Here is a 25509-nt window from a genome sequence, read left to right on the forward strand (position 1 = left end):
TGTACACACATAAACTAATAATTACTTCTAGTAAACACAAGTTCACACTCATCAACAGAAGACTCTACCTTAATTCCAACTTTTTCTGCAAACCATTCAGATAATCATTCAGAGTCAACTGAATTTTCATTATATAAGAAAAGGCATATTAACTGCAAAGCATTCATCTTTAAATTTGTAAAACATGTCCTTGTGAGACAACATTTTCAAAAAGGATCTGCCAGCTACTCTCTTAATGTATTGCATATATTAACAGAAGACTAAATACCATGGTTTTTCAATCTGCAAGACTGCACAATGAATCAGTTTCACTAAACCTAATTCCATTCACCACACCGAATGTGTGCCTTCAGCCCTTGGAGTATTCCAATGCACTCAAATGCTTGACAAGAACAACACGAAAATTGAGTTTCCCGTCCGGGTCAGGATGTTGCATTTTTGCTTTACATGCAGTGAACAGATTCCTTTCCTTTTTCACTTTCCAATGATTGTGTGTGTCAGGCAGATACAAACAATAGAACTCTGTACTTCCGAAATCTCAGCATCAGTGCATACATTAAATGAAACAAAGTGATGCCCACGTGACGCTTTTCTGAGGCAAAACACTTCTCCCAAGGAAAAAAAAAAAAAAAAAACGTGGTCAGGCATTATATGTTTCCCCAGTTACCCTCGTCTCTTCTTGACCTTCCTTCCTGCTGGTGCTATATCCTTTGTTACCAAGATAACTTGTTTATAAAAGTGCTTGTATCAGTTACTGAAAACAAGTGACACATGATTTACCTGGGGTGTATTACAAAAGTAAATGCCAGGATCGAGCAAGAAGCTAAAGAAGACTCTCCTTTCTGAACATTGACTTCTATCATGAAGAAAATTTGAGCCTATAGAACTGTCACTAGGATACAAGAATTACCCCAGAGTAAAAGTTTTGCTATGAAAACTACAAATATTTTAAATTTCTTTCCTCCTTTTAAGCTCTGTAATCTCTTGTGATGTCACACTGTTTCTGGAATTTAAAAATGGATTCATGGGCTGGGCACGGTGGCTCATGCCTATAATCCTGGGACTTTGGGAGGCCAAGATCACTTGAGGTCAGGAGTTTGAGACCAGCCTGGCCAACATAGTGAAACCTTGGCACATGCCTGCAGTCCCAGCTACTCAAGAGGCTGAGGCACCAGAATCGCTTGAACCCAGGAGGTGGAGGTTGCAGTGAGCTGAGATGATGCCACTGCACTCCAGCTGGCTGACTGAGTGAGGCTCTGCCTCAAAAAGAAAAAAAAAAAATCCATATATTACATTATTAAGTGCAATTAACACATCTTGTAAAACCCACCCACTTTGCTCCATTCACACTGCACTATGCAATCCCCAAAATAAGTTCTGTTCTCATTCTAATCCTGACCCTGGCTTAGGTGATTCCTCACCAAAATACTCTCTTTCCATCCTTTGCCTGGCCAACTATTACTTGTACCTCAAGTCTCAGATTAGGCTTTGCTTACCCCAGGAAGCCTCTCTCGATAGCGCAGCACTTGACGAGGGTAGATGCTTTTCCTACAGCCCACTGCACTTTTCCTTATCATACCATCTATCACCCTTCATTGTAAATATCTGCTTCCTTCTCAAGCCCCCTTCCAAGACTGAGGTTTCTTGGGGACAGGGACTCCATCTTTCTTACCACTATACACTCAGCACTTAACAGCGCTTGGCACATAGCAGACACACTCATTGCATTTTTGTGGAATAAGTGAACATGATGTACTAAATTTTTGGTACATACAATTAAAGGAGTGGGGAATTATTCCTACACAAATAGCTGAACCTCTATTAAATTCTGCTCCCTGTCATCCAGCATGTTCCATTTCCCCGTCCTCTCTCCATTCCTTAAAGAGACATGGGTGGCCGGGTGCGGAGGCTCACGCCTGTCATCCCAGCACTTTGGGAGGCCAAGGCGGGCAGATCACCTGAGATCAGGAGTTCGAGACCAGTCTGGACAATACGATAAAACCCTGTCCCTACTAAAAATACAAAACTTAGCCGGGCATGGTCACACGCACCTGTAGTCCCAGCTACTCGGGAGGCTGAGGCAGAAGAATCTCTTGAACCCGGGAGGCAGAGGTTGCAGTGAGCCGAGATCATGCCACTGCACTCCAGCCTGGGTGACAGAGCAAGACTCCATCTCAAAGAAAAAAAGAAAAAAAAGAAAAAGAAAAAGAGAGACATGGCTGTTTCTTGCCTAAAATTTCAACCTCCAGGTCTTCATATGGCTGGATGCTTCTTGCCATTCATATCTCAGCTTAAAGGTCAGTGAGGCCTCACCTGGCCTTTCAGTCTAAACGTGCTTCCTAAGCATTGGATGTTGTTTTGCCTGTCACACTTCTCTGCATGGCTCATACTACTACCTGATCTTTATTTCTACCTTTATTGTGTCACTCCACCATCATTCGAATGTTAGCTCAATGAGGGTGGAGGCTTCTCTTATTCACAGCCATGTCCGCAGAGCCTAAAACTTCATTGGCACATAGTAGATGCTGAATGGATGAATGAATGAATGAAGGATTAAAATATTTAAAAATGTAAACAATTAAAATCATGACCCAGCACTGTGGGAGGCCGAGGCAGGTGGATCACTTGAGCTCAGGAGTTTGAGACCATTGTGGGCAATATGGAGGAACCTCATCTCTATTAAAAATACAAAAAAAAAATCCCCCGGGTGTGGTGGCATGTGCCCGTAGTCCCAACTACTTGGAGGCCGAGGTGGGAGATTTGTCTGAGCCCAAGTTCAAGACTGCAGTAAGCTATGACTATGCCACTGCACTCCAGTCTGGGTGACAGAGTAACATCCTGTCTCAAAAAAAAAAAAAAAAAAAAAAAAACACATGAGACCAGCTGTGGTGGCTCTTGCCTATAATCCCAGCAGTCTGAGAGGCCAAGGCAGGAGGATCACTTCAGGCCAGGAGTTTGAGACCAACCAGGACAGTGAAGCAAGACCCCATTTCTACAAAAATAAAAATAATAAATATATAAAGTCATGAAAAATTCCGGACATGCTTAAAAATCAGCTAGAAAAACCACTAGGTTTACATGACAGCTATTGATAATAACATTATTCACTTTGCATTCTTTTACATCCAAGTCACCCTGGAGTATACTAAGGCCGTTACACCCTGAAAGGAAGGAATAAACTCTAGGGGGCATTCAGCAGCTGTCCAGGTGATGGCTGAGGAGCTGACCTGGTGTAGAGGGGAGCACTCCTTGGAGAAAGGATCTTCTACCTGTACCTGAGCACATAAAGAACTGAGGGTCTACCCAAAGCAGCAAAAAAGAATCTCATTTTCTGCAAAGGACTGATGTCTAGAATGGACAAGTTTTTTAGCAAGAAGAACGATGGAGAAGTTGAGTTCTTAGAAGAGCCAAAAGGACTTGAGTTTTACCAGAATATCTCAAATCAACCAACAGGTTCAGAAACTTGTACTCCTACGTATTTCCTGGATTTTGTGAGACATAAATGCAATGGCTGGACACATACGCCTTCCACTAGGGAGACATTGGAAACCTTTCTCCTCTTGCAACCTGTCCGCAGGTTCCAAGACCTAGAGCAGCACCCAGGAGACACAATGGCATGAAACTCCTGCTCTGAGGACAATCTTAGATCAAGATTACAGAGCACATCACTTTTGGAGCTTCAGAGGAAACCTTCCTCTATCCCTCCGAAATCATCCAAAACCCTTGAAAGTTACAAGGCACAGGAAAAGTCACTGTCACACCCCCGAACTGGTAATGGTACAATTACCCATCCCAGGCTGAAATGAGTGATATTGCACGGACTGACCTGGGTTTGAATCCAGACTCCTCCACTTACTGTGTGAACTTGGGCAAGTTCCTTAACCTCTCAGAGCTACTATTTTTTCCATCGGTTATAAAATAATGGAATAATACTCTTTCACGGTTATTGGCAGGGCTAAGTGAACCAAGGTGTATCAGGCCCTTTGCAAAGGGAAAAGGCTTAATCATTGGTGACTATTGTAATTATTGCTGTCATTTATTAATAAAAGTGGTTGTTATAGAGCTACAAATATTAGAGACTAGAGAACTGTGGCTCGGAACTTTTAGTTATGTGAACCCATTTACAAAAGAGCTACCAACGAATAGTTCAAAGTCCAAAGCTCAGATTGCTACATGCTAATTCTTTGCCATACCCCTTTTTGAGAAATCTCTTTGAAATTTTGGGTATATGAGCTAATATGGCATGTTATGAACAATATGTTATTGCTTCTCTAAAAGGAATTATATTGTATATCCGCAGGATGAGACTCACCACTCTTGGGCTATAATTAGTTCATGTCCATTAAATAGCAGTTGCACAACTTCCTAGTAATTTACTGGTAGCCTAAATTATAAGGCTGCTATTTGAAAATGTTTTTGCCTGAGTCATTTTTCCCTCTCAGTCTCACTTAAGTCTGGGTCTCTTAAACTAGAATATGAACTAGCTGCCTTTTACAGATCAGAGAACAGATTCTGAAATCATCCATATTACGATATCCTAAATTTCACCAACAAGGGAAAGAGAAAGTTTATGTGACAATCGAGAAAGAGTATGGCAAACAAATTCACATGGAATTGACTCTAACAAGTCTTTTTCATACCTCCTCAGAAACACAGTTGTAAGAAATATCATTAGTTTGTGTGTGTAAGAAATATCATTAGTTGGTGCATGACATTTCATGTTAAATTGATTATAAAGACATTGATTAGGTACAGTGTACACAGTTGAGCAATACAATTTAAATCAATGACAGACACTATCCAACAATCTTTAAAGAGAGCAGCATCACTTTTTAATAAGAAGAAAAAAAGGAATGCTAGGATTGATATCACTCTCAATGCCATTGCAAGAAAATAGACTTTTGAAAATCTTAAAAACATACATTATGAAAGCAAAAAGCATAGCAATCATTTAAAAAAGAAATAGTATCATATAAAAATGAAACATATTTGCATTTATTCAGAGAATCTAAAGTAAATCAATACTACATCAATTACAGGTACTGGAATTGAGCAGTAACTGGTTAACAAAAGAGCATTTACACTATTCTTTAACATGGTATTGAACAGCATCACCACAAGCACGACCTGAAAATTGAGTCAGAAACAAACACACTGACTGTCCTATCTGATCTGCACCCATAAACTGTATCTGATGAATTTCAATGACATTCAAAAAACCCATGGGTAACAATATATTAACCCATCAGTGACAAGGGGCTGACTGGAGTCAAAGCTCCCACACTTAAGGGTCAGACACCTGCTTAGAAAAATACCACTGAAATTGTCAAGAGGGGCCTTGTTCTCATTATTCTCCATCAACTCTGCCACACTTGTACAAGTTACGTTTGCATTTTCTTATCCAATTACATCTTGCTCAATTCCTCACTACAATTTATAGCAAACTTTACAAAGCTTTTGACCTGTCTCATCTTATTAAACTTTTATGAAAAATCAATGGAGTTCCATCATCTCACGAGGCTCTTCCTCACACAGTTGTCGGTGTGAGTGGAGAAGTCTATTTATCCCCAAATCTGGAGGAGAGGTACTTATTTACAAGCTAGGCTCCACTACGTAGGAAATTATTTTATTTTTCTAAAATATAGCATTTTAAAGAATTGCAACCTTGTAAAAATGGGCCTGAAGGGAAAACAAAAACAGCCAGTTTTCAATCTTCTGTCTTTCTTTAACGTGCTCACGGCCTCTCTCCAGCATAACGCAGTACTCTCTGGACCACAGAGAACTCAGGAAGCCGACATGCCGAGACAGCTGAGTCACTCAAGAAAAAGAGAGAGACCTGCTGATCTGCTTCAAGAAGAGAAAGAAACTGTCCTGGAGCCTAAGGGACACACCATGCTGAGGAGCTCAGACACATACCTCCCCACCTTACCCACCACTTCCTCTGGAGGGCTTTTTTAAAGGTTCGCATTTTTAAAGAAGAAATGACAGGCTGTCTCTTATCACTTTGCCTGTCAACAACGTAAACGCTTCTCTTCCTCTGCTTCCTCTCCGAATGGTACTGGATTGGCTTCCAAAAATTTTTAAACAGAAAATTCAGGTTAATTCAATAACTGAGTCAAGAACTAGTTTTAGAGGCCCAGCTTCTCATCCTGCCCAGATTCACTGAATGGCAAACACTCCGCACAGCCCTGTTTTTCACCTGCTCCCCTGAGCCCAGGATCTGTGCACGAGACCACCTCCGCCCGGACCCCTACACATGGCTGCCCTGTGGGTTCCTCACACTCAGTTTGTCCAAACCTGACCTCGGCGTCGTCTCCTCAGCCTCTCTCTACAGATAGTTCAGTGTTATTACTGCCATTCCCCTGGTAACTTGGGCCAGAAATCTGAAAGCCAGCCTAGAATCCTCTTACCTTCCAAATGTTGCATGAATCTGTACCCTCTCCCCCCACCCTACTCCTGATCACCGATTCCATCTTGACAATCAACACAATAGCCCCCAGAATCTCTCCTACACTATCACAAATTGCTTCCCAACTGTTCTTTCTGCCTCCCTTCTTGGCCATATAAATGCATAATAAACTCTGATGATCTGGCTAAAAAATGTAATTCTGACCATACACTCCTCTCCACTGCAATCCTTCTGAAACTCCGTCAGTATCAGTCACATTCAGGGCAAGGCCTAGTTTTGTGGGAAGTCAAACTTCTCAGTCATGGGCCTATAGCTGCCATTTCCTGAAAGCTCTGTATACACCAAGCCATGGGTTTTTGGTTTTCCACATAAAATGCTTGGCAAACATAGGGAATCACGCACTCCTTGCAAAAATGCCTCCCTCTCGAATCCTGGGATTTGGAGACTTCAGTTTGGTTTCAGTTCAGATTGAAAATATAACAAATGGCAAGGAACTCTGAAACCTACACACTATCTTTCCTTTGCCAATAGTCTCTGCCTCCCTTTTGACTTTAAGAACTGTAGTGACCTATCAGAGGAAGAAGCAGAATGCCTAGAAACTCCACCAACATGTAAGCATCAACGTAAAGACCCTACAGGTGACCAAGGCAAATGCTCCAAGGAGATGAAAGAGTTAGGAAGACACAGCAGATCCTAAATAACGAGCTAATTTCCTCCTACCAAAATGCAGAAGAGCAGTCCTTAGGAACACATGCTGGTGGCAGTCAGACCTGGGTTCAAGACCTCCTCTGCCATCTACTAAGTATGAGGCCTTGAGCTACCTACTTAATCTGTGAGTCTTAGTCTTGTCACTTGTAAATGACGGTGTTCCTAAGAGTGCAAAATTCACAAAGGTTACTGGAAAGACTAAATAAGGACTTGACATCAAACCTAGCAGAGAGAGCTCAACAAATGCAGGTATCACTAATATTGTAAACACATAAGTTCAATAAATGCAGTTATTACTCATATACTAGCACACGACCTAACAAGATTTCCTAGCAGTTATCATGATTCACTGTACTCAATAGTACCCTTTCTTCTCAATGACCTATTTCTTATGTTACTTTTCTTTTCTTTCTTTCTTCTTCTTTTTTTTTTCTGAGACAGGATTTTGCTTTGTCACCCATGCTAGAGTACAGTGGCTCACTGGAGCCTCAAACTCTTGGGCTCAAGGAATCCTCCCACCTCAGCCTCCCATGTAGATGGGACCACAGGCATGTGCCACCACACCCAGCTAATTTTTTTTAATTTTCCATAGAAAAGCGGTCTCCCTAGGTTGCCCAGGCTGGTCTCCAACTCCTGGGCTCAAGAAATCCTCCCGCTTCAGCCTCCCAAAGTGCTAGGATTATGGACGTAAGCCACCCCGCCCAGCCCCTGTGTGAATTTTCTCAACCCACTCTGTAGTATGCAAGATAACCCTGCTTGATAACCAGAGAGTCAAACAAAAGTTAAGGTGTGTTTTCCAAATGACCCAAGATTCTTTCTCCAAACACCCCTGAAGCTTGACTCTTTTATGGATTCAGTCTTAGCCCTTCTTTTCTTCTCATGCTTCACGGTGTCTTTGGGAAACTCATCCACTTCCACAGTATGGTGTGCCTTGTGAGTTAGCTATCTTGTTCCTTTTCCTGACAGAATGCCAGTTCTCATTCAACCATTCGTCTCTCCCTCATGTACCTAGAACAGTGGGCCCACCCAGAGCTTGGGAGGTGGGCCTGGCCTTAGGCTAATTTGTCTTCTTTGCCAGTGACGGGTTTGGGAACCGCAGTGATCTGGTGATCCAGGGAATTGATTCAGAAATAGGCATGGGACCCATAAATAGGCGTGTCCTGGAAAAGTCTTCTGTGCTTTGTTCTTTTAAGAGAGACATTTCAAAATATGGTCTCTTTTCTGTGGGGTATTGTTGAATGCACCCATGGATGAGGCTTGGAGCTAATGGAATGATCAGCCCCCAGCCAGAGGAGAAGGCAACACAGAGAAGGCATGCAGAGGCAAGACGACATGAGAAAAGCAAGGCTGGAGCCCCCAGTGAAATAAGACTGACCAGCACCTTACCTCTGGGCCCTTTAACTTTTCTGAGTTGATAAATCTCTTCCGTTTTTTGAGTTGTATTTCTGCAATTACTTGAGGTCCAAAGTACTCTGACTGATGCACAGGGCTTCAATTGCCACCTACAGCTGATGAGTTCAAATTTACATCTCCAGCAAGAACCTTTTTCCTAAGCTTCAATCCTGTATACCAGATACTAAGTGACAAAGCACCAACACATCAAAGAGAAACTGAGCTCAGTATCTTTCTTCAAAAACCTGCTCCTGCTCCTATGTTCTCGATCTCAGTCAATTAACACCACCACCCACCCAGAAACCCTAGCCAGAATCCTAGGCACCAGCTGCGACCCCTTCTTCTCTTGCAGTAGATCTTCTCCCTGCCAGCCCCCACCATGTCCAGTGGATCACCAGATCCTGCTGCTTGTGCCTCCTACATCACTAATCCATCGTTAACATCTCTTCCCATCCTCACTGCCATTGCCTTAGTAATATCCTCATCGTTTCTCCCCTGGATTAATACAAAAGGGTAGTCCATTGCCCCACCCTAGCTTCTCGCCACCCAATCCAGAGTTATAACAATAACAACAGAATTCTTGAACATGTGTGTCAGGCACTATTAAAGTATTTTACATGTATTAACTCATTTAATCCCCACACCAGCCCTTCGAGTCAGTGTTATACCCTGTATACAAGTAGGAAAACAAAAGTATTTAGCGTGATAGGCAGGGATAGGATTCAAATCCACATGGTGTAATTCTTAACTACAACCTTCCTCTGTCTAATCACATCACTTGATCACCTAAAATCCTTCAGGGGCTCCTTATTTTGCTGAAAGAGGCTTCACAATTAAAGCCCTGACTTGCTGACTGAAGCCCTTTCTCCCTCTTCTCCCACATGCACCACAGTTAGTTCTTTACATTGCACTCTACCTTCTTGCTTTTGTACAGGCTGCTCCTTCCGCCAGAAAATTTTATTCCATATTGTGCACACTCATATGACTAATTTTTACTGACTCGATCAGGTTTCACTTCCTCCTCGATTCTTCCAGGTACAGGCTGAGTATCCCTTACCTGAAATGCCTGGGATCAGAAGTGCTTCAGAATTCTGATTTCAGGATCTTTTTTTTTTTTTTTTTTTTTTTGAGACCAGAGTCTTATTACTCTGTCATCCAGGTTGGCGTGCAGTGGAGCCATCTCAGCTCACTACAATCTCTGCCCCCTGGGTTCAAGCGATTCTCCTGCCTTATCCCCCCGAGTAGCTGGGATTACAGGCACCCACCACCACACCTGGCTAATTTTTGTACTTTTAGAAGAGACGGGGTTTCGCCATGTTAGCCAGGCTGGTCTCGAACTCCTGACCTCAGGTGACCTGCCTGCCTCGACCTCCCAAAGTGCTGGGATTACAGGAGTGAGCCACCGCGCCTGGCCCCTGGAATGTTTTCATTATACTCCAATGAGCATTTCCTTTGAGGATCATGTTGGAGATCAAATAGTTACGGAGTGCCTTAGACTTGGGATTTCCTGATTAGGGCTACTCAACCTGCTCTAAAAACCAGCACCTAGCACCTACTTGCTCCTCTGCACTCCACACTGTAATGTGGATGTTGTTGCCTCCCCTAATTAAACATTAGCCTCCCAAACTGTGACTTACTCCACTGTGCACTGTGTGCCCAGTGAATGACACATAATAGGTCTAAATAACTATTCGTGGACTGAACAAATGTTCATGGCTTTCCAAAGGACAAGAAGTGTGAAGTGTCAGAAGCAAAATTAGGAGAATTGGCCATTTCTAAGAATTGACCTGTGAATACCACAACTTATTTTACAGTTTCTAACATTTAAAGAATGAATTGATTACAATGATTTTAAAATACTAAAAATCTGTTGAAACTGTGAGCGATGAACCAAATAAATCTTATGATAATCTTTTTAACAAGCAATTGAAAAAAGAAATTGTAATAATAAGAGAAATATTTATTATACTCCTGCCTCCATGCTGAAGTTACTAGAAATCAAGGCTTTCTCCAAAAAAAAGAGTCAACAAACATCTTGGCAGTGAGTTGGGAAAGTCAAATTTAGTTAAAATGATATTATCATAAAAAGGAATTGGCCCAGTAGGCCAGTCTTCTGAAACTATTCAGCTCATCTTGATGTACCCTCTGAAGGGAATACAATTTTTCTCTGACTTTAACCTTGATTACCATGGGGAAGAGCCTTAAATGGGATGCCCTTTTGATGATAGATAAAACGTGTGCTGATGCGTCACGCAACATGAGTGTGATGCTCGAAAGATTTCAGTGTTTAGTCATTCTATGGCCAACAGAGTCTCCTACGCTATTTTTATGAAACTATGTTTATAAGTATGGCTGATTGTGGAGTACTCATTGAGATACTGAATTTTTACTGCCTTCTAATCAATTAGCCATATAACACAGAATCATGACAATTCATGAACAATTTTTTTGAAAGAAACAGAGAGTAATATTGTAAGCAATATTACTCAGTAAGTAATATTACAGTAAGCAATATTGCCCAGTGTTCTAAGTGTAAATAGTTCTGAGCTGTAGATAATGGGGCAACGTTGGTACAATAAGGACTGTCAGAAAAAAGGTCTACAGATGAGCGGGGAAGTAATGGGGGAAGTGGCCAAATCATACAGTATTAGAACTAGAAGACCCCTTACAGACCACAAGCCTTTGATTACTAAATACATTCTCAAGGCCCAGTAAAAACAGGTACCATAATATTCTAGCTACAAGCTTTTTAATTCCATCAAATCTTATATTTGGACTTCGATGTGTTTCAGCCCTAATAAAATAAGTAAGTGTTAGAATGTGTGGAAAAAGGCAAAGTAAAACAAACAAAAAATTAAGAAAGAAAGAGAAAAAAGATAAGTAAGGATTGCATTTTTAATTCTTTGCAAAGCCACTAAATCTTTGGTGTGTTTTTTTTTTTTTCCAACTATATTGGGATATACTCCCTTGACTTTTTATTACATGTTTACTGTGATCGCACCATATATCAGGTATGTTACAGGGAGACCTAGTGTCAGATTAATACAATCTTCCCAACTTTAATCTTGTGCTCTTTTATAAATCAGAGTGCAATGTGTTGAAAGATTTCTCCATCAATTACCACAAAGCAGAAATGTTTCTTAGTGTAATAATTAAGGCAGAAGCTATAAATAAATATTGCAAATGTCATAGAATCAAAATCATTAATAAGCAATAATCTTCAATCAGAATGTTCATTTTGGTCTGCTTTTCAATAATAGCCTATCAGCAAATATTTTACATACTTCATACTTTTTCATTCCCCAAATTTTTGAATGCCACATGTTGCTCAAAACACCCATGGTTGGCTCACAGGAATCAGTGAAAAGAGAAAAATTGGAAACTGGGGTGATAATTCAGCTTCTTGTGGTACTTTTTTTAAAGAGTCAATAAAATTTAAAATAAAATGTAACATTCATAAAAATGATTTTATGTAATTCAAAAACTGTTTGAAAATAAGTAGTATGTTTTAGAAAGAATAAGAAAAAAAAGGCAAACAAGGTATTCCTTCTGTTGGGATAGAATTAAGAAATAAGCCAGGTGAGGTGGTGCCCTCTACTAGTTCCAGCTACGCAGAAGGACTGCTTGAGGCTAGGAGTTCAAGTTAGCCTGGGCAGCATACGGAGACCTCATCTCTAAAAAAATTAAATAAATAAATAAATAAGAAATTAGGTTATCAGAAGATTTTCAGGGGAGAAAAAAGCAGAAACCTCAAGTGTGTAGCTTCTCACTACATAAACAAGTACTAAATTCTAAATCTGATTTTTTTTTAAGTGTGCCATACCATCTAATGAATGGAAGGCAATACAATATAGATCTGGCTTTAAGGATTAATTTCAGGGGCTGATCTACAGGGGGACTGATATACAGGGGATGCTAGGAAGTTTCTACTTACCCTCAGAAATACCTCTCCTACCAAGCCAGCTAAAGCCTAAAATTTGAGAATTTTATTTTCTTAGCTTAGACTTTTGTCTTCTTTTAAAATACAAATATCTCTAGGAAGGGCTATTAAGCCAAGGGTCATTTACACCAGGGTGTGAACTAGTTTATCTTAATCTCTCCCCCCGTGTTGATGGGACAAAAGTAATGAAGAACCTGGATACCTATGAGTTAGAAAGAGACTAGATGAACCAGGAGGATGCCAGGTAAATTTCAGCTAATTCAGTATTTGGCCAAAGCCAAAGAGATTTCTACATTTTAAGCAATTTAGTAAAGATAAAGTGTTAGCATTCCGTCAAATAACTAGCCAGGTTTTAATTGCTGTTACCCCTAGGTTATATAACCAAAGGCCTGGAAGGCAATAAACTTGGCATCCATCTTCTCTACTTCATAGACTCCCTGACCAGATTTGTTTTGCAAAGGTCACTTAATTAGTACTCTGGGTAACAATTTTAAGTTAACATTATCTTCTCCTAGATAATGATAGCATTTTGCATGTGCTAAGTAAAACAGGAATTAACAAAATTCCAATGGCTTACTTAGATGATAAATAATGAACCATTTTAAGGAAGAGCTCTCCTGGGGTGTGCGGAAAAACCTGCCGCTGAAGGCAAGCTCGCCCGGATGTGGAACTCTGCACAGGCATAAACAGGAAATGGAGCAGCTTGCGTTGGGACTGACAGACAGGCTTGGAAGGGCTCGTCTGAAGTGGGCATAGTGCTTGACCCCTGGCAAAAGTTGAAGCTCTTGTTTTGTTGCATTTTATTTTCACATCTGTACGATCCATATTTCCAAAATCCTATCCAATTGCTCTGAGACATCTGTGAAAAATACCACACATACCAACAACCAATAAAAGTATCTCCCTAATCCAAATTATAGAGGTGCACATGATGTTTTCCTAGCTTTCATGTTGCCTCTTGACACAGTATTTAACAAAATTACTGTCAGCGAAAAGTTTCCAACTCTTAAAAGCTTCTTAGAGAGGGCTGTGCTGTTCCTTGTGTATTAGTATCATTGTGTACATGCAGCTTACTATACTAGGTTGGCTTTTTATAGACAATGTATTTTTCTCTAAACTTAAACAAGGGATCTGTAACTTTGAATCTCATGTGATTATGCAAGGAAGAAGGCTTATAACCCTATAAAAAATATAGATCCAAACCTGTTCCTTACCAAATGTATTGAAAGGATCCCATTTCCCAGAACAACTGTGAAGACAGAAGTTTCCCCATGCATTAGAGATCAACCCACTTTTACTGGGCTCATAAGGCCCGCATCAATCTTTCTTTGAGGACATACATATCATCACTAAAATTCAGCTCTGTGTCATGGCATACGACATTATTCAATATCCAATTTGATCTTAAAACAGAAGTTCATTTCTGGAGAAAATAAGGCCAACAAATCATATTTTCTTAAACATTTGAGTTTAATCATTTACGAGATCTCTCTTTAAAAAGTCTTCTTGGTAACAAAAAAGTATGGTAACAACAAAAATGACACAACAAATGATATACAATTATTTTGGGGTGTGTGTGTAAAATTTTTTTTTTTTTTTTGAGATGGAGTCTTGCTCTGTTGCCCAGGCTGGAGTACAGTGGCGCCATCTCAGCTCACTGCAAGCTCTGCCACCTGGATTCATGCCATTCTCCTGCCTCAGCCTCCCCAGTAGCTGGGACTACAGGCGCCCACCACCACGCCCGGCTAATTTTTTTGTATTTTTAGTAGAGACGGGGTTTCACCGTGTTCGCCAGGATGGTCTCGATTTCCTGACCTCATGATCCACCCGCCTCGGCCTCCCAAAGTGCTGGGATTACAGGCGTGAGCCACCGCGTCCGGCCGTATGTGTAAAATTTAACACAAATGTAATATAAAATTGAGTTAAAATGATGTTTATATAGAAAATAATTATTTTAATTAAGTAATGAACTTGCATGTATGAGGGTCTTTTCTATTTTGTTATACTATGAATTGTAGAGCAAATTAATAAATAGTATTCTCTTAGTATTTACTTATTTGTTTAGCTATGTTATGCCAAGAGGAATTGGTAGTGATTAATAAAGAAGGACAGCTTTTGTAGGTTTTTCTTTAACAATAAATAAGCTGGACACCTTTTATATGAGTATTGTTATTAATGGCAACAACAAATCTTTAACAATGTAGGCAGTGTGTCTGGAATTTGTAAAAGAGATGCCATAAAGAGGTCAAAGGAAGAAGACAGAAAAAGTGTGGGTTTATCGCTCATGTATATTAATCCCCAAAAAGACAGGACCTGATATCGCCGCATCTTGGAGGAAGAAAACAAGACCATTACTGCGTAAACATCCCCAGTGCGGAGCCAACAAGACTCGGAGGCCCTGCCTGCAGAGGCAGATAGCGGTCACCCCTTCTATCCATCCATCCGTGACACACCCCCATCAGAGAAGAGGGTCTGCTTTGTGTTTATTGGGTCTGGAGCTGAGGCTGCAATAGACAACCAATATAACAGAATGGGGGCAAATCACTTAAAATGTCTGAAATTGCATGACTAGTTGACATTATGAATTTCCTAATTTATTATTCAACTTCGCTTTCCACTAGGTGCTGAGAGCATGAGCATACAAGCAACAGGAGTTTTTAAAAGGCCGGTCTTCGATGCAGACAGAGCTAAGCACCTCAGTAGTGACACAATATAAACTTCACTACATGAAATCCTGGAAGTTGATGTAAACAGCTTTTAATAGCAGTGAACATTTGTTCGCTTTGTTTAGACCATCTGGATGTTCCATTGTGTTCAGTTCAACACTGACTGCCGCCGGGTGACAGTTGATATATGTTAAGTACAAGCAAAGTGCCTCAGCCCACTCTGGGGACCTTAACGAGAACTTTTCAGTGTTTTGTGGATTATTCTATCAGATCGCAGCCGAGTCGCCTGCATCCTTTATGGCTACATGCCAAAGTCCTCCGGCTTTTTTATCAAAGGAGAGTTTTGCTTTTACTGTTTGAAAGGTTAGGAAAACTATGCCAAAGTTCTTCCAGGCAGCTTGGAGAGCACGAGCTGACAGGAATGATTTCCAATATGGAGGAGAGAATAAAGAGGACCTTGGATCCTAAGAGAATCCAGGCTTTGCTAGTTTAATATGCGACATGTCTGACAAACAAGCCATTAAAACACCACCAAAGAAAATCTGGCCAATAAACACATAAAGCGGTTGGTTTTCTGAAGAGGAGAGATTATTCCTTAAAAGCACATTCTCCTCCACCCGCACAAACCACTGTGTGGTGTGCAATTGTGCATACGTATGTTTACTTTCTAATGCAAAGCAGCCTCCGCGTGCTCATCCTGATGTTGCATGAAGCAGAATCATTCAAGTGAAAAATGCCACTGCAAAAAAGACAGAGAACAAAACAGATCAACATTACTTTGTATAAAGATTACACAAGCACAGTTGGTGCCCTGCAGAGCAAAAAAAGGGCTTAAAAATCTGCCCTGACTCACTTACCAGCCAGTTTGCCTTTATTGGAACATCTGTGAAATGCTAAATTTGCACTTCTGGAGCTCTTCGAATCCACTGCTGTTGCTGCTGCCTGGTGAAACACAGATGAGGCATGATGGAGCTGGGATCACTTGAGAAACAAATATATTCCTGGCTTCTTTTCTTTACTACATCATTTAAAAATGATTTAATAAATGCATTTTACTTCGCTACAGAAAACATAGAAACTAGATAATGTCCAAGTTGAGTATCCCTTATGTGAAATATTTGGGACCAGAGGTGTTTAGGATTTCAGATTCTTTTGGATTTTGGAATATTTCATATACATAATGAGATATCTTGGGGATGGGACCCAAGTCTAAACACACACTTCATTTATGTTTCACATACACTTTATACAGATAGCCTGAAGGCAATTTTATACAATATTTTTAATACTTTTGTGCATAAAACAAAAGTTTTGATTGCAACCTGTCACATGAGGTCAGGTGTGAAATTTCCTAGTTGCAACATCAGGTCAGTGCTCAAAAAGTTTCAGATTTTGGAGGATTTTGAACTTCAGGTTTTCAGATTCAGAATGCTCAACCTTAACAACTTGATCTCAGATTCTTGTTCATGCTGGAAACATAACAATACCTCTTGTGTTTGGTGTCCTGCCGGATCTGAATGAAAAGTCTAAATGAAGGGCAGAAATTTTATGTATAGGTGAAATCTATGATTGATACAACTCTGGGCACGTGATTTAACTCTGGGCACATGATTTAGATAACATGTGGTTCTAACAAGTACCATAATCGTCACCCTTTCCTTCTTTATCTTAGGTGGCACAAAACAGGTAAGGAAAAGCCTGTAGGAAAAGGGGAAATTTTGAGAACCAGATAGACTAATCTATGAAATGGGGATACTAATATTCCATCATAGATTTCATCTAAGGATTAAACGAGATAGTGCATGCAAAGATGCCTGCTACAGTGAAATGTTTCAACAAATGGTTGTTGAACAAAATTGGTCACTAGACAAAAATCTACTGAAAATTTAATTATATAAAGTCATTATATAGGCAAATAAGGATCTATGGCCATATATTTTTAAGATACATTAATAAACAGATAAGTTATTTTTGAGAGAGATCTCTATGTTGTATTGAACAAATTATACCAAAGATTCTTAGTTCCATTTATGGATTAATTACGTATCAAGAGCAAGATAAGTTTTCCAAGAGTTTCTAAAGATTGCGTTTCTCTGCTAATTTTTTCATGATTACAAATTAAGCAAAAAACCCTATTCGACAGTTCAAAAGAAAAAGAGAACAGAGAAGATTACTGGAAGTGTATTCTCTATTACATCTGGTAAATAAAATATATATGTGTATCATTGCATGTATTGTGTACCACTCTCAGGATAACTTTTGAAGTACCTAGAACAGTACATCATAGAAGCACAATAAATGTTCACTGAATGAATGAAAAAACCCGTAAGGGTTCCACATCTGTAATTCTACGATACAGCAATCTTGAGTCTTAGCAAACATCAAACACAATTGTCACAACCAGAAAACCACGATGAGTTTCTAATATAACAATAAACAACAACAATAACAAGTGACAAAATAGTTAAAATTTTCTGAAACAGAAATGTTCATCAGAACTTAACTGATTTTCCAAAGGATGGTGAAGTAGATGTGGATTAAATAATTATTATGATTTTAAAAAAAATTTATAGTCTTTATTGCCCATTGTATCTAACATAGTAGATTTCAAAGTGTTTTTATACTCAAAACTTATTTAAAATGACCTATCTTTATGCCTTTTCTCTGAAATAAAACACAACTTAAAGCATATAGTTTTAAAGAATAACTATAGTTGAATTATTAGAATCATGTTTGGTTTTTTTTCATTTACTTTTACTTCTCTCAAATTAAGCCATATCCAAGATAATATATGTAATATGAAAGGAGTGAACAAATAGTTTCTGTGGCAAATTGTGTCTTCAAAACACGGCCATAACATCGCCCATTCCAGAAGCTCTTCTGACTCTCTGATCTTGGTGCTCCTCTCTTCAAGTGCTGGGGTCTATGCTCCCTTTCTTTGAACCTGAGAAGACATTTACAATGATCTCAGCCAACAATATAGTGAGAATGACGCTATGCACCTTCTAAGGGTATATTTTTTTAAATGCCATGTACTTTTGCTTTGTTCTGTTGGAATCCGGCCATCAGGCTGGGAGGAGACGTAAGCTGCCTCAGAGATAGGCCCACATGGAAAGTCCCTGGCCCCAGCTCTGGTTTGGTTCCTAGATGACATTCAGCACCAACTCACCAACCATCAGAGTGAGCCATCTTGAAAACGGATTCTCTAGCCCCAAGTCAGCTGACCCACCAATGCCACATGGGGCAGAGATGAGCTCCAAGCTGAAGATTCATGAGCAAAATAAACAATTTCTTTCTTATAGACTGCTATGTTTTGTGGTGGCTTTTTATGCAGAAATACAAAGCACACATAGTTTCTAAGCTTAGAATTCTGAGATTCTACAAAGTTATATGTATATTATTTGTAATATTTTGCTTAAGTGGTTGGTAGAGCACAATTACTACTTGTGGGACTTGTTAGAAATAGTAAATGAGATTTTAGTACTAAAAAATTGGATTGAAGCTTTATCTGAACTTTATATTTCACCTACAAAACATAAATAACCTTCACCTATAAGATAGAAATAACAATTTAGGGTTTCTTTATGCTTTCTAGAGCTATCCATAACAGCAGCTATGAAACAACAATGTAACATCAAATAACTTGATTATATAAATATTTCTAAGTCAGTTGGGTAAACTGAGCCAGAGTTTCATTTTAAAAATTATGAGACATTTCCTGAGATGTAAAACTTGGTTATTAATCAAATGAAAGAATATAAATGGAAAAACACTTTATAAACCATAAATCATTCTGCTAGAAGTCAATATTTTAAAACACACACATACAACTTATTATTTCAACATCTAACAGCTCCAGTTAGACGTACATGATCAGAACATTGTAAATAATACATTTATAAATTCATTAATCCTTTTTAAAATTCCAGACTAATGAAAAATAGTGCATTTTTAAACAGCTACTTTGGCAGCAGGGGATTGGATTAGATGACCTCTTAAAGTTCTCTTCAGGTCCTATGAATCTGAGAAATACAAGCTGTCTTGCTATCTATAGACACCAGTTCAGAGAGGATTTTAAATCTAATTCCAATTATCTAAATTCTTTGCATTATACAAAAACGAAAAAAAGTCCATTTCAATGCCCATATTAATGAAGTAATAATTAAATCATCTTCCATAATAAACGGCATCAATGTAAAGATTATTCATTTCTCAAAAACTGAATATCATTTGCTTCTGATTTTATAAATTATCATTTAAGTATTTTTGATTTTTCAAATGTAACAATCTTTTAATAGCCACACACACAAAAAAAGCTCTATTATAAATCAACAGACTGCAGTCTTCAAGAGAGCGTATTTCTATATAATCATATTTTATACAGGTCCCAAAAATAAGTAGTAAAAGATTTTTAAAAATCACATCTAGGCTATCTTACTGAGGGGATTTTTTAAAGTGTTAAATGAACTGCATTAATATTCATGACCTTATCTGCATAAGCAATGAAAGAGCTTTATTTGATTCCTCAATTTTCTGTATAAATAAGTGTTTAAATATTTTCTACCTCAGAACCAACAACAGCAACTCATTAGATACTTAAAAAAATTAAAGCAAAACATAAAAAGCAAATGTTGATCAAATGCAGTGGTAGGAATGAGCCAATGATTCAACAGCATCTGTACTATAACATGGAATGTCACCTAGTTTTTTAAAAAGTGAAGATGCTAATTCTGCTGATGAAGATATTGTTTTTCCCCTCTTGTGCCCTATTCATTATGCAAGGCTGCAGAATATGAAGTGGAGATGTGTGATCCGGGCGATCTAATGATCTCCCACACCTGCTCATCTGGTACGATTTTAATTAACACTCCAAGGAGGTTTGTCAAGAGTAATCAAAAACATTGTCGCTTATAAAGCTGTGGCAAGAAATCAATAGTTTTCATCAGAAAAGGTAAGGTCTGGCATAACTGAACCATTTAATTGCTTCATTCCAATAAACAAAAACTGCACATTTTAATGACTTGATTCGGGAGATCAATATCTAACCACATATTGCATTAAACAGCAACATGTGGTGGGATATTCATAGTCATTTCCATTCTGAAAGCAGCATTCCTCTTTTTTATTTCATCCCGAGTGGCAATAGGTTGCCGCACCTATGCGGTGCTATGATTTATATCAAATGAGTGACCTCTAGGGCTGGAAGACTAGAACGGGTGACTAGCTCTCAATGGTAAGCTACTGGCACTTGACAAAGTGCCTGAAGCAGAATGAATTTACTTCTCTTTTCCTCAATCATCAACAGGCTCTGCCCTGACCCCCGTTCTGACTCCTATAACAAGATCTCCTGTCGCTGCCTGAAAAATTTACAGTCGCGTCGACTTCTCATTGAGCTCGAGTGAGTACTTCTGTCACCTTCAGTGAACTGAGTCCGCAGGAGATTTAACTAAACACCAGTCCTAGTTTAAAAACTAAATAAGTGTGTTTCCTGTAAAGCAGGCGGTGTCCAAAGGCATCTGTTTCCAAACAGTATGATATTCTAAAAAGTCAAATTTTTCTTTGCACCACATTTAATTCAAAGCAACATTTGGGTCCTGAAACTCACTTATTCATGTGGTGCCATGAATGTGAAACTCTCCTTAGCACTACAGACCTTAAGAACTATCTGTTTGCTATTGGTTGCCACCAGAAGACTGATGTCCACAGGGCATTTAAGTCATTGTGATGGTTACTTGAAAATAGAAATTCTTATTAACCTTCAGGAAATACTGTATGTAATATGCATACACCGAATACCCTCATGTTCAGCTGTAATAAATACACAGGTATGCAAGAGGAAATAAAGACATCAGATTAAATAATTAAGCAGTCTAATGCATTTGGTGCATCTTCAGAAAGATATTTTAAAATATATTGTCAATAAGGACTTTAAAACGATGACTTGAAGAAATTTAGATATTAAATATCAGGATATTATAACATTCACTAGTAAAACATACACAATAAAGCATAAACCCACCTTTATGTAATATACATGACTTTTAACAATCGGCTTAAAATAAGCAATCAAAAGGAACATTTGCAAACCCCTGTGTCAACAAGGCAATTAAAAGATTGACGTTTGATGGTTTATTCCATCTCACTAAAGCCTTACGCAAAATTTCCACTCCCTCTTTAATTTTCAATTCTTCTACCCTCCCTGCTTCACAGCTCCTGGCTATTGGCTTTTACAATCTGTCCCTAGGGAGTGAGGAGTTATTACCCCTGTCGATGGAAGAGAAAGGGATGTTATTCCCTTGTCACCCTCTTCGGCTCCAGCAGATTCCAAGTGCTGATGTATAGCCTTCATTGGAGAAGGGCGGCTGAGATGCTGTTAGTCCTCAGGCCTGTCAGATCCATCTACCTGTGCCATTGGCATTACTTACTGGAGTCAGAGTGACACTCGGTGTCCCCAGAGTCAACCAAAAATCTCCAGGAGCAAACACTACACCAGGCATTCTGCTACTATGGAGTAAATACCATGACAAATGTCCAAGCCCCTTAGCAGAAAGGATTTTGCATCCTGGCCACAAGGGCAAATGCAAAAGTTTGTAGGCAAAATCCTTCAGAATTGTACCAAGTTTCTTTTGTTAGGCACTTAATATAAAATAAACATTCTGATGACTTATGAAAAAACTGACGAAGTCTCCTTAAAAACACTTCTGAGACCGGGCATGGTGGCTCACCCCTGTAATCCCAGCACTGTGGGAGGCTAAGGCAGGCAGATCATGAGGTCAGGAGATCGAGACCATCCTGGCTAACACGGTGAAATCCCGTCTCTACTTAAAAAAAAAAGAAAAAATACAAAAAAATTAGCCGGGCGTGGTGGCAGGCGCTTGTAGTCCCAGCTACTTGGGAGGCTGAGACAGGAGAATGGTGTGAACCCGGGAGGCAGAGCTTGCAGTGAGCCGAAATGGTGCCCCTGCACTCCAGCCTGAGTGACAGAGCAAGACTCCGTCTCAAAAAAAAAAAAAGAAAAAAAACAGCAACAACAACAAAAACATTTTTGAGATGCTGTAGCAATTGTTCACATTGCTTTAAATCATTTGATTCCTCTTGTTACTATGATTTCATCATTACATCATGAGAGTTAAGGAACTGGAAATTTCTAATTTATAATTCATAATTTACAAACCTATATTCTTGTTCTCTCACTCTCTGTCTCTTTCTCTCTCTCATTCAAAATATTAACAATTGCTTCCATTAATTGTCCAAAAGTATCACAATATTTTACATGGGCAGAAAATAAATCTTAATTTCTAGAATTCAGCCATGAGTTCCCCATCCTAAGAAATGTCTTGTCAGGCTCTAGTCCATGAGACTCTTCTGATAAAGATACATAGAACCTTTTATTCTTTTTGTCTTTGGTTTGCACCTCACATCTGTCCTTCTCCCACCCATCTTTAACCAAGGTGGGTAAGCAAAGAGCGCGCAGTAAGAGTCACTGCCTGGCCTGGCCTGCTAGATGAGTTAGGAGACCTGGGTCCTGATGAGGTTAATGTCAGAGTCACCGTGGTCTGGTGCAGTGGGCTCCAAGATTCACATGCCGTGTTAGTAAAAAACAAACAAACAAACAAAAAACCCTTGAGCTTGCATCCACAACATATGTCTATTTTTTCATCTATAAGTTATATTCAACTGCATGTCCACAATAATTACCCAAAATCCTTAGAACAAAATATGCTTCAGATTTTTCCAATTTTAGCAAGATAATAGGGTGCAAATACCACACATTATGTAACACCCCAGTGGGGATCCAGGGCAGCGTCACATAATGAAACACATTAAGAGTTCTACAAAGAAATGCATGATTATTCTAATTATTCCTACCAATTGCATTAAATAAAGACTATTGCCACACTTCAGTTCAGGTCAGTTCAGGCTGAATGGCCAAATGAATTACAAAATAGCTTCAGATTTTCAGAGCTTTTTAAACACCGGGATTGTGGATAAGGGATTGTGAACCTGTACTCTACTAGATTAGGTACAGCATAAAACATTTGCTAAAAAAAAAAAAAAAAGGGAATGAGATAAAAATAGAAAAGGAAATTCTAACATTTTCCTCTTGTATGCCCACAGTGCAGACATTGTATTTCAGAAACTACTCCACGCTAATTCCTAAGCAAGGCTACAAGAGGTGTAAGCACAGTTTAAATCTGCCCCGAGCAGAATGAGCAGTGCCATTCAGGAGGCAGTGCCACAGAGCCAGACTTCATAGTTCCCCTTCCTCCTCTTACAGAAAACACAAAACTGCAAATTGTCTACAGTGAAGAGCCAATACCCAAGGCAGCCCTGCCAGCCCCCTAACTCCTTAGGGTGTGCAATGCCTTTATAAGTAGACTCACACCCATAATTGGGAAGAAAGAGAAGAGGATATCATGACTTGCAGGTAAATACGATGAATTGAAGAAAACAATTCCTTTGCCAAACTGATTGTTGATGAATCACCTAGGGGACTACACTCACAAAGTTTACATTTTGTGTTTGTTAAAACTCTTCCGAGTGACCAGCATTCACTAGAATTGACCCAGCCTTACCATTTCTGGTAGTAACATTTTAGTACAAGTCAATAATCTATTTCCCAGAGTGACCTCTGTTACCCCCAAGGAGCCAGGTGAATAAAGAAGCAAAAGAGGCTGAAGCACATTGATAAAGGGTGTATTTTTTGCTTGAAATCTTCAGTGAAATAAGTTTAAAATTGTAACATAAAGCACTTTCCACAAGGAGCCACCATTCATCATAAGTGGCTCTTCCTTCAACCCCGATGGCCAGTTCCTTGTTCACTCTCACTCACTTGTTTTTTTAAAGTGAGAAGAACCATAAGGAAGCCAAATAAATGATTAATGATGTCAGGGAACACCTAGACTATTCCTAAGTGTTATAATTTCCTTTTCTCTAAATTTTTCCTTTGGCTTATATTTATTTTGGCTCACGTAGAAGAGATGGGTGGTGCTTTTCTGATCATTGATTGCTCTCCCAGTGACAATGCCAGAAACCCAAGCAGAACAGATGCCCTGACCACCCACCCCTCCTCACTCATTCCTATCCCGTAACTATGGGCCATCCAGTTTGGGTCAGACACAGAATCAGACTTCATAGTACCCTTCTCTCCTCTTACAGAAAACACAAAACTACAAATTATCTACAGTTAAGAGCCAAGACCCAAGCCAGCCCTGCCACCCCGTAACTCCTTAGGGGTGTGCAATGCCTTTATAGGTACACTCGCACAGATATTTGGGAAGAAAGAGGAGAAGTCGAGTGTGGTGGCTCCCAGCACTTTGGGAGGCCGAGGCGGGCAGATCATCAGGTCATGCGTTCGAGACCAGCCTAGCCAACATGGGGAAACCCTGTCTCCACTAAAAATATAAAAATTAGCCGGGCATGGTGGCGGACACCTGTAATCCCAGCTACTTGGGAGGCTGAGGCAGGAGAATCACATGAACCCGGAAAGTAGAGATTGCAGTGAGCCAAGATCAGGCCACTGCACTCCAGCCTGGGCCACAGAGCAAGAGTCCATCCCAAAAAGAAAAAAAAAAAAAAGAGCTCACAGGTAAGTATGGTAAAAAATCAGAGCAATCAATGATCAGGGTGGTTCCCCTAAGCCCCTCCTCCAACCACCCTGCCGGGACCTGGGCCTAATGGACCAGAAAAGTCTGTTGATGAATGCAGAAAGTTTTAGAAGTCACATCAGCTGTGTTCTTATCCAAAAGTACCTCAGTTTGCCCCTCACAAGCACCAATTAATGTAGCCACGTTACCAAAGCTATTTCAACTCTAGACTCAATATTACATACCCGAAGGAATTCTATTTGCATATAATTTGTGCTTACTTAATGTCAGCAATTATAAAAATGTCCTCTGTCTCCTTTTCAACAAAGAAGGGCTTTTTATACCAGAATTTTGAGATGTCCCCATAGAGGCCTGATCACTCTCAAATAGCAATGAATACAGAGATTTAAGTTCCCCAAAAAAATTTTCCTAGGAAAAAAAAAGTGAGCTATCTTTTTTCTTTTTTTTTTTTTTTTTTTTGCCTCCATCGTGAATGTGTCTATTAGCTTGTATTTTTGTCTCTCACTCATGTCTTAGGTTCAGCGAAAATATTACCCACAGTGTGCAGATAAGGTCTGACCCAAACTGGATAGCCCATAGTTACAGTACCTCTTTACGGTGTCAGACTCATTCCAGCCATATTTTCAGGAGGCGAGTCAGTCCCCACGGATGACAGAAAGATGTACAAATAACGAGTCATCTCACCCAGGGTGCCTTGAGTTCCACAGTAGGTCTGTCCGGTAGAAATACAATGCCAGCCATGTACATAATGTAAGTTTTCTTGTAAAAAGGTAAAAAGAAACTGTT

The 25509-nt window shown here is 39.5% G+C and overlaps 1 long non-coding RNA gene across 1 annotated transcript; it reads right to left on the reverse strand.

The window, feature by feature from the left end:
• Window positions 1-15181: 15181 nt before the first annotated feature.
• On the reverse strand, window positions 15182-25475 carry LOC123574078 (uncharacterized). Its single transcript, XR_006698941.3, has 3 exons — window positions 25312-25475; window positions 15973-16057; window positions 15182-15854 (listed from the first exon to the last, which is right to left on the reverse strand). It is a non-coding gene; the product is annotated as an uncharacterized lncRNA (long non-coding RNA).
• Between the last annotated feature and the right edge of the window lie 34 nt (window positions 25476-25509).

Source organism: Macaca fascicularis, chromosome 1 (assembly GCF_037993035.2).
Source record: "Macaca fascicularis isolate 582-1 chromosome 1, T2T-MFA8v1.1".
Lineage (NCBI taxonomy): Eukaryota > Metazoa > Chordata > Mammalia > Primates > Cercopithecidae > Macaca > Macaca fascicularis.